Raw genomic sequence first — 17651 nt, 5'->3', positions numbered from 1 at the left:
GCCAGACGACCAGCCAAGTGAAACAGGTTACGTAATGACAATGACAAGAACACAAAACAAAAATATATATAAGGCTCGGAATAAAAAAAGAAGCATTTGCAATGTAATAGGTCTTGCATTTGTGAGAGTTAGAGCTACTGATGTTGTAAATGACAATGGGGGTCATTCCTACCCTGGCGGTCATAGACCGCCAGGGTAGGTGACGGAGGAAGCACCGCCAACAGGCTGGCGGTGCTTCCGGGGGCATTCTGACCGCGGCGGTAAAGCCGCGGTCAGAAAAGGGAAGCCGGCGGTTTCCCGCTGGCTTCCCGCTGCCCCAGGGAATCCTCCACGGCGGCGCAGCAAGCAGCGCCGCCATGGGGATTCCGACCCCCTTCCCGCGAGCCTGGTTCTGGCGGTTTTCACCGCCAGAACCTGGCTGGCGGGAACGGGTGTCGCCGCCCGCCGAAGTTAGAATGACCCCCAATGTCTTTTACGTATGTGTTTTGGTTTGGAGTGTAGTTGGATGTATGCCAGGTCCCATAGCAACCCTCCCAAGCCTGTCGCTGCAGGAGAGAGGACACAACAAGGCCACCATCTTGGGAGTGTTTTTGTCTCATACTACAGACTGACTGTGATATTACACATAGGAGTCCAGATGGTGGTGGGGAAGCTATCTGCGCCTGTGTCAGGGACTGTGGGGGGTATTCGAGGTGGGGCCTCTTCAAACAGCAAGCAGTGTTACTCGAGCGCTGTTTTAGACATCACTTCCAGAAGTGGCATCTGCAAGGTCTCAGTAGCTGGGAGAGCAGTGTCAAAGCCATGACACCATTGAATTCTGAGAGGAGGAAGTGATGGAGTTTGCTACACTTTTGTGCCCTATGATACGCTGCTCCTCTCACTGTGGCACCCTTGTGTTAGCTTCTTTTCACTACAAGGTTAGGACAATGGCAGCCTCTTCTATCTGAACTCTATTTGAAGAGGTCCAATTTACCTTCAAAGGCTAGATGATTTTTGCTAGCAAGGTTGAGGCTGTGAAGTGCTTGGGTGTGGAGTCATGACTCCTTTTCCACCATTTTGGAGACAACACTGTTCGCCATCTTCCTGCCTAGAACTAACATATGTGCTTGGTTTGTGACCCTCCGGAGGTTATCAAGAGAACGTGCTATCACCTATTGTTAAGCTCTACTCAAGTCAGATGGTTAATGCACACACTGCAGAGGTCTTGACAGAAAGAGAATATCACATATTACAATCCTGACATAGCTTTTTCACCTCTTTTTCCCTGCAATTTCGATGCAAATAATTTGCGGCAATTTTGTTAAGAATGGCACATGCTTTTTAGTGCTCTGAAATGGAAGAACCTGTATTACCAAGTGCTATATAAAAAAAGGGTTATTCCCAGACTGCCCCGACATGCACCAGTCAAAGAACCCTAGGGGAGAGGATGTGGCATAAGAGCCAGCGCTGCCACCTGGTTTGAGTCTTGGTGCAGGCTCATCATCCTGTGATTCTGAGCAAATCACTTAATCTCCCCTTGCTACCAAAAATGAATGTGTTCTTGTGTAATGTAACTAGTGTTCATATAAAGCACTATAATACCTTTGTATCGGGTTTGGGCTAACTGAACTCTATTTGAAGAGGCCCAATTTACATTCAAAGGTTAGATGTTTTTTGCTATCAAGCTTGAGGCCGCGAAGTGTTTGGGTCTGGAGTCACAACTCCTATTCGACCATTTTGGAGACAACACCTTTCGTCATCGCCTTGCCTTGAACTAACCCATGTGCTTAGTTGGTGACCCTCCGGAGGTTATCAAGAGCACATACTATCTCCTAGTGTTAAGGTCTACTCAAGTCAGTCGGGTAATGCACTCACTGCAGAGGTCTTAACAGAAGAGAATGTCACAGATTACAATCCTGACATAGCTTTTTCACCTCTTTATCTCTGCAAGGTCAATGCAAATGAATTACAGTGATTCTGTTAAGAATGGCACCTGCTTTGCAGCACTCTGAAATGGCAGAACCTGTATCACCAAGTGCTATAAAAAAACTAGTTATTCCCAGACTGCCCCAATACAAACCAGACAAAGAACCCTAGGGGAGAGGATGTGGCGTAAGGGCCAGAGCTGCCGACTTAGGAGCTGGGGAGTGATGCTGGGCAAATCACTTAATCCCTCTTGCTACCAAAAATTAATCTGGTTTTGTGGCATATAACAGTGCTCATGTAAAGCGGTGTAATATCTTTGTATTGAGTTCTCTCTAATTGATCTCTATTTGAAGAGGCCCAACATACATCCAAAGGCAGATGTTTTTTGCTATCAAGCATGATGCCATGAAGTGCTTGGTTCTGGAGTCATGACTTCTTTTCCACCATTTTGGAGAAAACACCATTCACCATTTTCTTTCCTAGAACTAACCTATGTGCTTGGCTGGTGACCCTCCAGAGGTTATCAAGAGCACCTGCTATTGCCTAGTGTTAAGCTCTACTCAAGTCAGTTGGTTAAAGCACCCACTGCAGAGGTCTTGACAGAATGAGAACATCACAGATTACAATCCTGGCATAGTTTTTTCACCTCTTCATCTCTGCAAGGTTGATGCAAAAGAATTATAGTGATTTTGTTTAGATTGGAACCTACTTTGCCGTGCTCTGAATGGCAGAACCTGTTTTTCCAAGCGCTATATAAAATAAGAGTTACTGCCACAATTTGCACCAGACAAAGAACCCTAGGGGAGAGGATGTGGTGTAAGAGCAAGAGCTGCCAACTTTTGAGCTGAGGAACATGGTTCAAGCCTTGGTGCCAGCTCAACAGTCTGTGATTCTGGGCAAATCACTTCATCTCCCCTTGCTACCAAAATTGAATGTGTTATAGTGTAATGTAACTGGTGCTCATGTAAAGCGCTGGGATACCTTTGTATCAAGTTTGCAGTGAGCTCTGTTTGGAGAGGCCCATTTACATTCAAAGGCTAGATGTTTTTTCCTATCAAGCTTGAGGGCGTGAAGTGCTTGGGTCTGGAGTCACAACTTCTTTTCCACCATTTTGGAGACAACACCTTTCGTCATCTTCTTGCTTAGAACTAACCTATTTACTTGGTTGGTGACCCTCCGGAGGTTATCAACAGCACGTGCTAGACTGCCCCCAACACGCACCAGAGAAAGAACCCCTAGGGGAGAGGATGTGGAGTAAGGGTCAGCGCTGCTGACTTTGGAGATTGGGAACATGGTTTGAGTCTTGGCACCGGCTCAACATCCTGTGATTCTGGGCAAACCACTTAATCTCCCCTTGCTACCAAAAATGAGGCCCAGATTTATGGTGGCCTAGCGCCATTCAAACGCCACATTAGCATCATTTTTTGGAAGCTAATGTGGCATTGGAAGGGCAAAAACACTGCACCATATTTACAAAGTGGCACAATGCAAGCATGGCGCCACTCTGTAACCCCTTGCACCACATTATGCCTGCAACAGGCACAATGTATGCAAGGAGGATGTTCCGACGCTGGGGGTGGCATAACAAACATAACAAATGGTGCAAATTAATCTATGCGATTCCTTTGCCCTATTTTTGTCTGCATTTTTTAATGTCTGCTAAGTGCAGGTGTTAAAAAGAGGCTCCCATTGTGTTCAATGGGCCTCTAGGTGCTTTGCCGGATTCGAGTTAACATTTTTGACGCTAGCCCTGCAAAGTGCCAGACTAGCGTCAAAAGTTATGATACTAGTCCCCCTGAACACCGCCATGGTGCGCCTTATTTTAAATAAGGCGCGCACATTGTGGCATGGGGGAGGGTGCTGAGGGGCACAAGAAAAGTGGTGCTGCACTAGGTGCAGCGCCACTTTTCATAAATCTGGGCCTGAATGTGTTCCTGTGTAATGTAACCAGTGCTCATCTAAAATGCTGTAATACCTTTGTATCGAGTTTGTGCTACTTAAAACTGCAAAAAAAAAAATAAAGCACTCCCATACCTATGTGTCGAGTTTGCGTTACATAAAACTGCAAAAAAAAAATTAAATACAAAAGACCCCCACAGACATCGCAAAGAAACAGCAAGATGCCTGAAAGCAACGAAGAAACAACATACGTCCAAGCAGTGCGAGGCGGCGAGACAGAAGAAAAAAATAGTGCACCACACTAAGATATCTGTCCGATGGTGTAGGAATTCATGTAACAATAGCAGTCTCCAAAGTGGTAACAACCCAGCCTCAAGGCAGGACAAATCAAGGGATTTTTGAAAGGCAGGTCCAGTAACCAATGAAAGAGATGGGTGTGGTTAAAGCCCACAGAATGGATTACAACATGTCGACCTAACAACAACCACCTTAGTTGACCCCCTCAAGATAAACTGTACACGATCGCAGGCAAAAAATTGAGACTGGACCCAACCACAAGTAAACACAAAGGAGAAGGGAGATACAGAAACTCAGCCCAAAACTAAGAAGCCATTACCTATTTTTGCTTCTACTGCACAAATAAACAAGAGTTGCTCAAGAAACATCTCTAGTAACAAAACCTGGGCCAAACAGCTGACAAAATGCTGAAATCCAGGTTGAAACTGAGGGAACAAGAGCATTGTATAATGTTGGACTATCTGCCATTCCACAGACCTTGTAAACCCTTGGGAAATACAGGCTGTAGCCATCAGGGAGCCACCTGATCAAACTAGTACATTGAGAGCTTCGCCATATGCCCCCACCTAGATCTTAGTAGGTCCCCTATGACATACATAGCATCAGCTACAGTTTCAGTTAGTTGTTCATACACTGTAGTTGGTCAGGAAATAGACCATCCATTTTCTGACTTAACTATACCTCGCCTGCATACTGGCATGAATATCAATAAGGAGGCCAAATTAGATCCTGGTAATGATGGAAAATGTCTGATTCTCAGTCCAGGGGATCCGTCGAGGGGCAGGTGTGACACATTAAATCATGAGAATATACTCAAACTACTGCACGCTTTACCCACCTTTGCCCACCTTACTAAACTTGATATCGAATAAGTTTAAGTTTTATCTCCCTCACGGCGAAGCACAAGGGAATCCACGCTAGTAACATGGGTCTCTAGCTGGACAGAAAGAGAAATCATAAAGAAATGGAAATACTTTGAAGCTTTGGGTGCCACTGTTTCCCTGCATATCCCTGATGGCTGCCCTATGCCCCTTCTAGAAAAAGCAGTACAATACAAAAGGAAGCCAATTATGTGTATTCAGCACTTAGAAATCCAATAGACAGCAAAAGTGAAGAATGGAAATAGGTAAAAGTGAAAAAAGTAATAAAGAACTGGATAACCACAAATTGCTGCAGTTAGATCTGGGCTGACTTTCGCTGCATCACACGGTTCCAGCTGACCCTCACCCTCTAATTGTCCATCTGTGGGTGCATTTCGTTCAATGGAACATTTGAGAATCTGTTCCTGGAACATCAAGGGAGTAAATAATAAGCTGAATGACCCTGAGCTAGTAAATTACCTGAGATCATTTCATATAATATTTTTGTAAGAAACCCGGTCGACTATGCCCCTTCTGCTCGATGGTTACTCGAGGTTCTTTAACTTAGCAACAAAAGCTAAAAGGTATGGTCGTCCGACCGTTGGGGCTTGCACCGTACACATTAATGCATTATAAATGAGTGCAATTGCACAAGTAACCACCAACGACACTCATATGTTGGTACTTCAGTTGAAGAGAAGGTTTGGGTGCCCTCTTTTTACTGATTAATGTATACACACACTCAAATAATAAAATAAGGGAAGAATGCTTGTTAGAAATGGGGTCTTTGGTTGACAGTCAGGTTACCCCCTGTTCAAGCACTGACCCTCACTCTAGTCAGGGTAAAAGAGAATCACCCTCAGCTAACCCCTGCTTACCCCTTTGGTAGCTTGGCAGAGCAGTAGGCTTAACTTCAGAGTGCTAGGTGTAAAGTATTTGTACCAACACACACAGTAACTCAATGGAAACATTTCGAAATGACACAACACCAGTTTAGAAAAATAGGAAATATTTATCTAAACAAAACAAGACCAAAACGACAAAAATCCGACATACACAAGTCAAGTTATTAATTTGTAAAGATTAAACTCAAAAATAGCGCTTAGAAACACAAAATGCTTCGATGAGGTGTTTACACCGTGTCGTGACGGAGTAGTTCCCAACAAGCGGACACCAGCGGCGCCGGACACGGAGTCGCGTAGACCCCCAAGTACAGTACCTTTGGTGAAGAGTGAAAACAAGTCGATGCACGAAGTCGGGGATCGTGGCGTCGGTGCGAAACGTTGAATCCGCGCACTTCGAGTGGCGTCGGTCACAATGTGGTGTGGCGACTTCCACGGAGTCGCTGACTTCAGCGGGGCTGCAGCGGTGTCGGGCCAGCGAAGGTCGCTGCGTTCCAGCGAAGATCATGGAGTCGATTGCAGGCGGCGTCACCGGATTCAGCAGCGGCGTCGGTCCGAAGTCGTCCAAAGTTGATTTCTTTGGATTTCCACCAGCTTTCCTTTCAAGGGCCCAGGGACTGGATAGGGCACCACTTGTCAGAGCAGGAGTCTCTCCAGAGACTACAGATGCTGGCAGAGAGAAATCTTTGCTGTCCCTGAGACTTCAAACAACAGGAGGCAAGCTCTAAATCAAGCCCTTGGAGATTTCTTCACAAGATGGAAGGCACACAAAGTCCAGTCTTTGCCCTCTTACTCTGGCAGAAGCAGCAACTGCAGGATAGCTACACAAGGCACAGTCACAGGCAGGGCAGCACTTCTCCTCAGCTCTTCAGCTCTCCTCCAGGCAGAGGTTCCTCTTGTTTCCAGAAGTGTTCTAAAGTCTGTGGTTTTGGGTGCCTTTCTTATACCCAATTTCTCCTTTGAAGTAGGCCTACTTCAAAGTAAAGTCTCTTGTGAATGTGAAATCCTGCCTTGCCCAGGCCAGGCCCCAGACACTCACCAGGGGGTCGAGACTGCATTGTGTCAGGACAGGCACAGCCCTTTCAAGTGTAAGTGACCACTCCTCCCCTCCCTCCTAGCACAGATGGCTCATCAGGATATGCAGGCTACACCCCAGCTCCCTTTGTGCCACTGTCTAGTGTGAGGTGCAACCAGCCCAACTGTCAAACTGACCCAGACAGGGAATCCACAAATAGGCAGAGTCACAGAAATGGTATAAGCAAGACAATGCTCACTTTCTAAAAGTGGCATTTCCAAACATACAATCTTAAAATCAACTTTACTAAAAGATGTATTTTTAAATTGTGAGCTCAGAGACCCCAAACTCCATGTGTCCATCCGCCCCCAAAGGGAATCTACACTTTAATCAGAGTTAAAGGTAGCCCCCCATGTTAACCCATGAGAGGGACAGGCCTTGCAACAGTGAAAAACGAATTTAGCAATATTTCACTATCAGGACATATAAAACACATTACTATGGGGGTCATTCCGACCCCGGCGGGCGGCGGGCGCCGCTCACCGGGCGGAGACCGCCAAAAGACCGCACCGCGGTCAAATGACTGCGGCGGTCATTCTGACTTTCCCGCTGGGCCGGCGGGCGACCGCCAAAAGGCCGCCCGCCGGCCCAGCGGGAAAGACCCAGCAACGATGAAGCCGGCTCCGAATGGAGCCGGCGAAGTTGCTGGGGTGCGACGGGTGCAGTGGCACCCGTCGCGATTTTCAGTGTCTGCAAAGCAGACACTGAAAATCATTATGGGGCCCTGTTAGGGGGCCCCTGCACTGCCCATGCCAATGGCATGGGCAGTGCAGGGGCCCCCAGGGGCCCCACGTCACCCGTTCCCGACATCCTGTTCATGGCGGTAGAAACCGCCAGGAACGGGATGGCGGAAAGGGGGTCGGAATCCCCATGGCGGATTCCCTGGGCCAGGGGAAAACCGGCAGGAAACCGCTGGTTCCCCTTTTCTGACCGCGGCTTTACCGCTGCGGTCAGAATGGCCCAGGAAGCACCGCCAGCCTGTTGGCGGTGCTTCCGCGGTCGTTGGCCCTGGCGGTCGGTGACCGCCAGGGTCAGAATGACCCCCTATATGTCCTACCTTAACCATGCACTGCACCCTGCCCTTGGGGCTTCCTAGGGCCTACCTTAGGGGTGCCTTGCATGTAAGAAAAGGGAAGGTTTGGGCCTGGCAAGTGGGTACACTTGCCAAGTCGAATTTACAGTTAAAACTGCACACACAGACACTGCAGTGGCAGGTCTGAGACATGATTACAGAGCTCATGTGGGTGGCAAAACCAGTGCTGCAGGCCCACTATTAGCATTTCATTTACAGGCCCTGGCACCTCTAGTGCACTTTACTAGGGGCTTACTAGTAAATCAAATATGCCAATCATGGATAAACCAATTACATACAATTTACACAGAGAGCTTATGCACTTTAGCACTAGTTAGCAGTGGTAAAGTGCTCAGAGTTCAAAAGCCAACAGCAACAGGTCAGAAAAAATAAGAGGCAGGAGGCAAAAAGATTGGGGATGACCCTGCATAAGCAAAAAAGTCCAACAATGCTTAAATAATCTTATCAATCTTCTCACAAAACGTTCTCGAGTAGCCTCAACGAAACATTTTTGTCAGTGGCCATTTTCATATGAATTTGATGCAATTTCTTGAATGTAACGATATGCAAAATCAGCAGGAGTGCTATTGTGTTGTCCAAACTCAGCAGGAGTGATATTGTGTTGTCCAAACTCAGGCACGTTCAAAATCCAGCTGAAGAGACGTCAAGGGCAAATTTCTAACAAAAGAGATCAAAGCACTAGGCCTAAGAGTACTAAACGAGTGACATCAGTCTGATTGACCCTCAGCATGAACTTATCGGCAAACTCTTACTCCACAATTGACTTTACCATAATATCATTGAGTTTATTTCCCTTGATAAACGCATTCCAGATCGAAAACAAATTGGAAAGCGATCATCGTCCACAAGTCATTAAACTTGTGGTCAATTACACCACTCATGAGCCTATAGCCAACCTGCCAGGCCATTTGTTATTAATTAATCTAAAGAAGTTGAGGTGGTCAGAAAGTACAATCATATCTCTATAAAATAATGCAGCACAGATTATAAAAGATATGTACAAGACTAATGTATCTGCAATAAATAATTGGGAGCTCTTTTCTGACCACCCTGCTAGGCACCTACCCATTGACAAGTCATCTAAGCAAAACCGGCCTGCAACCGTCCCAGAAACCTGGGAAAAGGGAAGCTCTCCCCGTTTGCGTAAGGCACCAAAAGAAAACTAAGTAGAGCACTATGTGCATTGAGGCACTCCCCTAATGGTCTAACAAAGTTGGATAATTTGTGTCATTTAAAAAGGACATACAGAAAGCTATTGTAGGAGGATAGATGTTTGTCAAATCAGGCCCTTTGGAGAAAGATCCTTTTTCTAAGGAAGCAAATTCAAGAGACTTTTGGAAATCTTAAATGATTTAAGAAACAACAAGTTCTTATGTATCAGAAACAAGCTGGTCGCAATACTTAACCATTGTCTTCTGCCTTACCGAATGCAATGCAACAGCAGAGGGTAATAGCTTCTCTAGATCTAGGGAGAAAAATGTTCTCACTAAGGAAACACTACTCAGAACAGCAAATTGGATAAACTCGCCACTACCAATAGTGGATGCTACAGAACTCTTCACACGCAGAAAAATAAGAAGAGAGATGCACCCTGGTCAACGAGACAGAGCACCGGGCCCTAGCACCATCCCCCAGGTATTGTTTAAAGCTAACCCCAGCAGGGGCAGAAGTAATGACCTCTGTCTTTAATGATGCAATACAGACAATTCCAGACTCTTGGCGGGGGTCAGTGATTGCCCCACTTTTCAAAGGAGGAGACTAGCAGTGTCTGGAAAATTACAGGCTTATTGACCTTCTAGATGTGGTTTATTGAAGGAGCTAATAATATGGGCACAAGATCAAAAAACATAGTCCCACACAACCAAACTGGATTTACACATGAAGCAGGGGCAGTCACAAATATTTTGGCACTTTCTCTACTAGTAGACAAGGCAAAATCAAATCATAAATCACTGTATTTATGTTACATTGACTTCAAATCAGCATTTGATAGCGTCTAGCATGTCCTACGCTGGATGAAATTAACTAACTAGGGTATTCCCCCCACTCTATTAAAGGCAATACAACCTTTATACTCAGAAACATGGGTAGGAGTAAACATAGGTGATGGTTACAGCCTTTCAAGAAAACTCTTTACTCAACAGGGGTTGAAGCAATGGTGTGTTTTGGCTAAATATCTATTTCATCCATTCTTGGCTGATTTATCACAAGCCTTTGATACAGTAAACTTGAATGCTCCCAAGTTTGGAGACAAACAACTTTCAAACCTCTTATATGCGGACAATGTAATATTGATGAGGCAAACGCAAGTTGGCTTGCAGCGTTTTATTGATGAACTAGCAAGATATGTAAAAGTGAACTGTTTGATTGTCAATTATAAAAAAAACAAAAACAAAGACAATGATTGTTAAATACATCTTCAATGACAAAGGCACCTTCTTGCCACACCGGTAGGATTTACAACGAAAGAGTAAGGCCATATGTATCTCTTTTCAAACTATTAAAGGATCATTGGTTGGCCTGAGCTTTTAGCCACTTTTAAAGGTTGTCACTGCAAAACTATTTCCAACCATAACATACGGCAGTGTAACTCCTCATGGACGGGTCTCAAGAGTTCTAGACACCATTATCTCAAAGACTTATAGACACCTTTTTACTCTACCACCCAGTGTCTCCACTGCTCAAATGTGTTTAGAGTTTGTACTAATCAAACAAGAAATAGCAAGGAAACGTGCATACCTGAGAACATGGCAAAAATCGAAAATGTCATGTGCCAGTACATTGAACAACATCCTATGGCTAGAACTGTTAAATATTCAAAAAGCTCCTATCAGGATATACATAGGGCGATTACGACATTTGCAGTCGGACCACCGCGGTTGTAGCGGTCAGCCCACCACATTATTAAGTTGGCAGGCAGACTCGCCAACCTATCGCTGTCGCCGCCAGGATCTTTGATCACAATGGGCTGACGGTGGGTGTAGGTTGTAATCAGCCAAGTGGCGCTGAATGCTGCATTCCCCTGCTGATTACAACCTCGTTCTCCACCAGCCTTTTCATGGCAGTACCACTGCCATGAAAAGGCTGGTAAAAACAGGTGCAGTGGGCCATGGGGGAGCCCTGCCCATGCCTCTGGCATGGGCAGTGAAGGGGTCCCCCTGCCCAGCACACTCGAAAGAAGCACTGTCTGCTGTGCGCTTTTTGAAGTTGCTAGTGTCTCCTACTGCTGCAGCATTGCCGCTGGCTCATTTATGAGCTGGCTACAATACTGCTGCCACTTTCCTGCTGGGCTGACTGGTCAGCCCAGCGGGAAAGGCCTTATGGGGCCAGCGGGGTGGTCTCCAGCATGGTGGCGACCACCCTGTCGGGAGTTTGGCAGACAGGTGTTCTCGTAATAGGGCCCTTATAGTCTGCCATTAGTTTTTTGGGTGCATATACACTATGAGATCTAAATACCTAGCCTGAAGTATTTAAAAAGGCAATTAATTGCTCAATGAAGAGGCTCTCAATAATTGAGGACAAGGCTGCCCTAGCAAAAAGAACACATGGATGGATGATATTAAAGGACTATATAATTCTCAAACTGCAGTCACACCTGCTGGTAGATTTGACGCTGCATCTAAAAAAATAAATTCATGGGTTATCAATTTGGTCTCCATCTTGTGCCTATACTTTGCTTTTGGCTGGGACCAGAAGTTTCAGCTTTCTGTCACTTATGCTGACCCGGTGTGGAGGACCTTGCCCATCTTTTGTGTGTTTTCCCCAAGCTTGTAATGGACAGGAAGCCTTGTTAAGGGAGCCCTTTTAAAACGGGAATTCACAAGTGTAGACAAGCTGTTATTGTCTGTTTTAATTCTCTTGATAAACATTTAAATATCCATATTACTAAATTTAAAGTGGACCAAAATGTAAGGCTTTAAAACCTCATCCAGCTATATGATTAACTTTAAATGCACACTGGAACTTTACCTTCTCAAATGTCATTCCATTTGATGTATTTATTTTTATGTCTATTATTGTAGGGAAAATTGTCCTTTTATGTAAATATTTTAATTAATTGGGCATAATAAAGCATTGTATTGTATTGTATTATATTGGGATCTGTTGAATCGTTAGAACCAGAGATATACATTTCAACAGTTTAATGTGGAAATTTGTACCTAAAAGATCAAAGTGCCAACCGTGTTTATCTAGTCACACGAGAACAGAGCAAAGTTGAAAGTTATGGCTGACTGTGATGGAGCGCAGTTCAGATACACAAAGTGGATTGGGCCTGGTCTTTGCTTACCTTTGGACTTCGAAAAATGTTTGGACAAAGATGTTCGAAAAGATAATATTCAGCAAGGCAAGGCTTCTGGTGGTGTCTGAGGAGTAGGCGTCATTGATGGAGAGCCTTTGGACAAAGAGTAACTATAGAAGTCTTGGGTTCAAGCAGGAAAGCAAATCTCAGGCAGCAGGGCAGTCATCTGAGCATACAAAGCAGGCTTCAGATGGCAGGGCAATCTGCTTGGTGCAGCAGGGCAGTCCTTTGAATTACACATTAGCCCATGCAACAGAGCAGTCCTGTGAGAGTCCTTCCACAGGTCCAGAAGTGAACTGAAGAGTAGGTATGAGGGTCCTATATTTATACCTGGTGCCAATGGAAGAAACTTCTGGAGGTTTCCTCCCACAGAAATGTCTGGAATTTCCTGCCTCTCTGCCATGGTCCCAGTCTGTCTGAGGGCACAAAAGGCTAAGGTGAAGCTCTTTGTGTGTGAGCTGCGGCATGGTCTTTTAAGTGCAAGTGGGACTGTGCACAGCTCCACTCAACCATCCTACTTGAATGGTCCATCCTGCCAACTCCCAGTCCCTCTTGTGTGTGGCTGTCTGAGCGGAATACACAAAGGCCAACTACCAACTAAACTTAGGGCCTAATTTAGATCTTGGGGGTCGCACTGCCAAGCTGTGTCGGCGGCGGACTCGAGAAGACCGCTAAGTTGATGGTCTTCTGCCTGCCGTATTTAGATGTATTGCAGCTGAGCTGAAGACCACCATGACGGAGTGCTGTCCCTAGTGTCAGGCAGGTGGGTTCCTGCCGGCCATGTTTAGATGTTACAGTTGGACAGGTGGTATAGTAGCAGTGGTTTATTTATGGAAGGAGAACGTTGCTGGACCTAATGGACATCGGCCAATACCAGTGGCTGTGGAAAAGAGGTAAGTCACAAACACACACTCTCCCCTTCACATATGTGCCCCCTCCATCACACACAACACAACACACCACATACACACCATTATCTATTGCCATTAAACCACAACACAACACCTACATGCTGCAAACACGCATACACGTACATCCATCACACAACATACACACACTAGTGTCAGTTCTCCCACACACAACACAACCACAACACACAAACACATTCACACACAAGCACAACTACACACATCACAACAGCAACCGCCACCCAACAACAGGCACCTGAGTTCTGCACGCAGCAGCACAACACACAACATACCCAACAACAACTATGCCAAATGCATGTGACACACATACTGACACAACCACATCACCCACTACACCTCCCTCCACCTCACCCAGCCAATCGAGCTGCACACATATGCATGTACTGACTCACACACAACTCAAGCACAATATGACAGGTACATGTCCCCTTGCAATGTGCACACATCGGCACAGTTGACAATTATGAATGTACCATTGTTGCAGTGGCAGCATTCATTTGGCAATGTATACTGATGCCATAATAACAGTTATGTATCTGTTCGATATGTGTTGTGTACCAGCGTGTCCCCACCCGTGTGTGGCCCACCTGTGTCTTCGACATGTGCATGTCACAGTAGTTAAAAAAAATTACTGTGACATGTATATGCCTGCGGTGGTCATGTGCAGAGACCCCCAAAGTACACCTCCAATGTGGGTTGCCTAACTTCTTGTCCAGCGACAGAGGGGGTCGTGTTTTCCCTGGGATCCCATGGCAGCAGCGACAAAGGGTCCTGTCCAGTCATATCTAGCTGGAAACAGATGTTGAATCGGGAGAAAAGGTGAGTTTTCACCCCTTTTCCAACAATCTGCCGAGTAAGAAGTGGCGGTTGGACCACCACCTTTTGCATGGCAGTATGGCACACCCAAATCTGCTCGACTATCAGTGTGGCTGAAGTCCCGCCATCAGCCACTCTTTCCTATGGCACCGTGGTGGAGGATGGGATTCCTTGGCAGAGTCTGCGTGACTAAAACCTTAAAGTCTAAAACCGCGGGCAGACCGTCATGGCAGCGGGCAGGTTTTCAGTCAAAAAAACGGTGGCGGGAAAGTTACTTCCAACATCTAAATAAGGCCCTTAGCCACGTACGCCAGAAAACAAACTGCAGCCGCCAAATTTTTAGGACAAGAAAATGCCAACTTTCTAAAAGTGTATATTTCAGAGTTGTGATTTAAAATGCAACTTTACCATTTAGGGGTATTTTAAATTACAATTCTTTAGACACCAAACATGAGTTTTCCACCTGCTCCCAAACAAATCTTACCACTTAATAAATGTAATAAGAGGACCCCGCATTAACCTATGGGAGAGGTAGGCCTCACAGCAATGAAATACAAAATTGTGAGTTTTCCACTTCCAGGACATCTAAAACCTACAAGTACATGTCCAAATTTTGTAATGCAATTCCCCTGCCCAATGGGCTGTTTAGGGTCAACCTTTGGGGGCGACTTATATGTAGTAAAAATGTAGTTTTATGCTTGGCAACGGGCTTAAAATGCCAAGTTGAATTGGTAGTTTAGTACTGCACACAGGCTGCAGTGGCAGCCTGGGACATGTTTTAAGGGGCTACTTAAATGGGAGGCACAATAAGTGCATCAGACCCGCTAGTAGCATTTAATTTATCAGACCTGGGTATATGGGATGCCACTTTACAAGGGACTTATAAGTAAACTAAATATACCAATCAGGTGTAAGCCATTATTACTATGTTTTAGGGAGTAAGCTCAAGCACTTTAGCAGTGGCTAGCAGTGTTAAAGTACACAGAGTCTTAAGGCCAACAAAACAAAATTCAGAAAAACAAGAGTGGTGACGGCAAAAGGTTTTGGGTTGACCCTACAGAGAAGGCCAGTGGGTAAAGACTTCATAGAATAAGAGAAAACTAGGAATTGGTAATCCAACAGAGTGAATTGTCTGGAGTTCTGGAGCGAGGAGTCAGGATCACCAAGTGGAGGAAGCAAAGAATTAAGGGGCATATTTATACTCCGTTTGCGCCGAAATTGCGTAGTTTTTTTTGACTAAATTTCGACGCAAAACTAACTCCATATTTATACTTTGGCGTTAGACGCGTCTAGCGCCAAAGTCCATGGAGTTAGCGTCATTTTTTAGCGTGGACACCTACTTTGCGTTAATTATATGCAAGGCGTTCCCGTCTAAAAAATCGACTCCGAGGCATGTGCGTGGTATTTATACTCCCGGGCAAAAATCAAGCCCGGGAGTGGGCGGGTCAAAAAAAATGACGTACGGCCGCTTTTGCGCTGTTTTTTAGCGCCTGCAAAAGGCAGGCGTTAAGGGACCTGTGGGCTCTGAAGGAGCCCACAGGTGCCCCCCCATGTCCCCAGGGACACCCCCTGTCACCCATGCCCACCCCAGGAGGACACCCAAGGCTGGAGGGACCTATCCCAGGGACATTAAGGTAAGTTCAGGTAAGTGTTTTTTTATTGTTTTTTTTGTGGCATAGGGGGGCCTGATTTGTGCCCCCCTACATGCCACTATGCCCAATGACCATGCCCAGGGGACAGAAGTCCCCTGGGCATGGCCATTGGGCAAGGGGGCATGACTCCTGTCTTTGCTAAGACAGGATTCATTTCTATGGGGGTTGGGAGTGAAAAAAAATGGCGCAAATCGGGTTGAGGCGCAAAAATTGCCTCAACCTGACTTGCCCCATTTCTTGACGCCCAAGCTCCATATCCCCCTACGCCGGCGCTGCCTGGTGTACGTCGTTTTTTTTAACGCACACCAGACGGCGCCGGTGGCTAACGCCGGCTAACGTCATTCAATAAATACGGGGCCCGCAGGGCGCTTCAGAATGGCGTTAGCCGGCGCTAATTTTTTTGACGCAAAACTGCATTGGCGCAGTTTTGCGTCAAAAAGTATAAATATGGGCCTAAGTGAAGGAACACAGCTTTGTTGCAACTCACCCTGCAACCATACTGAAACCCTTCAATGTCAGTAGAACAGGAAATTAGATGACCTCAAACATCACATTATGTGAAATATAATGGACTTGGGAAATAAGGAAGACACAGCCATGATGGAAGAGAAAAGAGAGTGAAACCGGAATTGGATTAACTGCAGAGTAGTTTTAAAAGGCAACTGTAAACCCTCAGACAGGCGATTGCCATTCTGGAGATACAAGAGTAGTGAGCAGGAGCCAGGAGCTGAGGCACATGAAGGCAGTCAGCCCCAGGTGATTGAAACTCTCAGCCTTTAGCTCTGGGCTGTTTGCTTCATATTCTGAGGCCCGAGCACCACTGGACCATACAAGGTACTGGGTGTCACGGACTCCCGGATGATTGAGAACCAAAGGCAGACTTTCATACTCAGAGCAATTTGACATTGAATTAAGACCCCGAGAGTGTGTGAAGACATTGGAATTGCAGGTATTTTAAATCATGTTTAATGTGTCACAGGATGATAATGCCATAATGCACAAGAGGATGGAATTCTGTATTGTTTTGGAGTTGTCTGACTCTGTAACGTGGTTAATAATATTGAACTACAATATATTGTGTCTAGTATGTCAACCAATGCCACATTGGCATTGTAGGTATATAATCATTGTCATTTAATTATTAATATTATTATTAGTATTATTATTATTATTGTTATTATTGTTATTGTTACCTTTACATTGTCTACGTAACCTTATTTACTATTGCAGTCACTTATTAAGCTTACCTTGCTAGGTGCTGGTGTGATGATGTAGTGCATGCAATCTTTATTGTAATGCAATAGGACACAAGCAATATAGGGGGTATACCCTTTGGGGCACTATCAGCAAAGGAATGCTTTAACAGTTCGGATATTTTGAAAGACAACATTTTAAGAGAGAGAGAGAGACTACTCTCAGAAGTTTCTGTTTTGCCCTGAAATTACTTATTTCTGAACTAGAAAGGCTGAACTGCTAGAGAGAGGTGCTTGTAGGTGGTACAGCTATATCGTACCTCATTGGAGAACTAGATCAGTCTGATTAGAGTTGGAAAGATGTGATCAAACTTTCTCAAGTTAGTGTCCAGTTTGCGCGTGATTCTGCTTTGAGTATGGCAAGGGGCAGTTTTGGAATTTCTGCTAACAGTGAGTTTCAATAGTCCAGTCTTAACAACACAAAAGCTTGAATCAGTTGTTTGATTTTAATCTAGGAAGAAAGGTTTAATATTTTGCAAGATCTTGAACTGAGCTCGCTTCCCTTTCACCAAACAGTGGATATGTACTTATAATTTTAACGTCTTATCCAGGAAAACAGATAGTGACTTAGCTGCTATCCCAATCGAAACAAGGGAAACAGAGCATTTATTATAGCAGGGTGAGACTAGGACAGTGTAATTTATGGCAGAATTTTAGAAGAAACCCATGA

Source organism: Pleurodeles waltl, chromosome 3_1 (assembly GCF_031143425.1).
Source record: "Pleurodeles waltl isolate 20211129_DDA chromosome 3_1, aPleWal1.hap1.20221129, whole genome shotgun sequence".
Lineage (NCBI taxonomy): Eukaryota > Metazoa > Chordata > Amphibia > Caudata > Salamandridae > Pleurodeles > Pleurodeles waltl.
Note: the sequence above shows the minus strand (reverse complement) of the source record.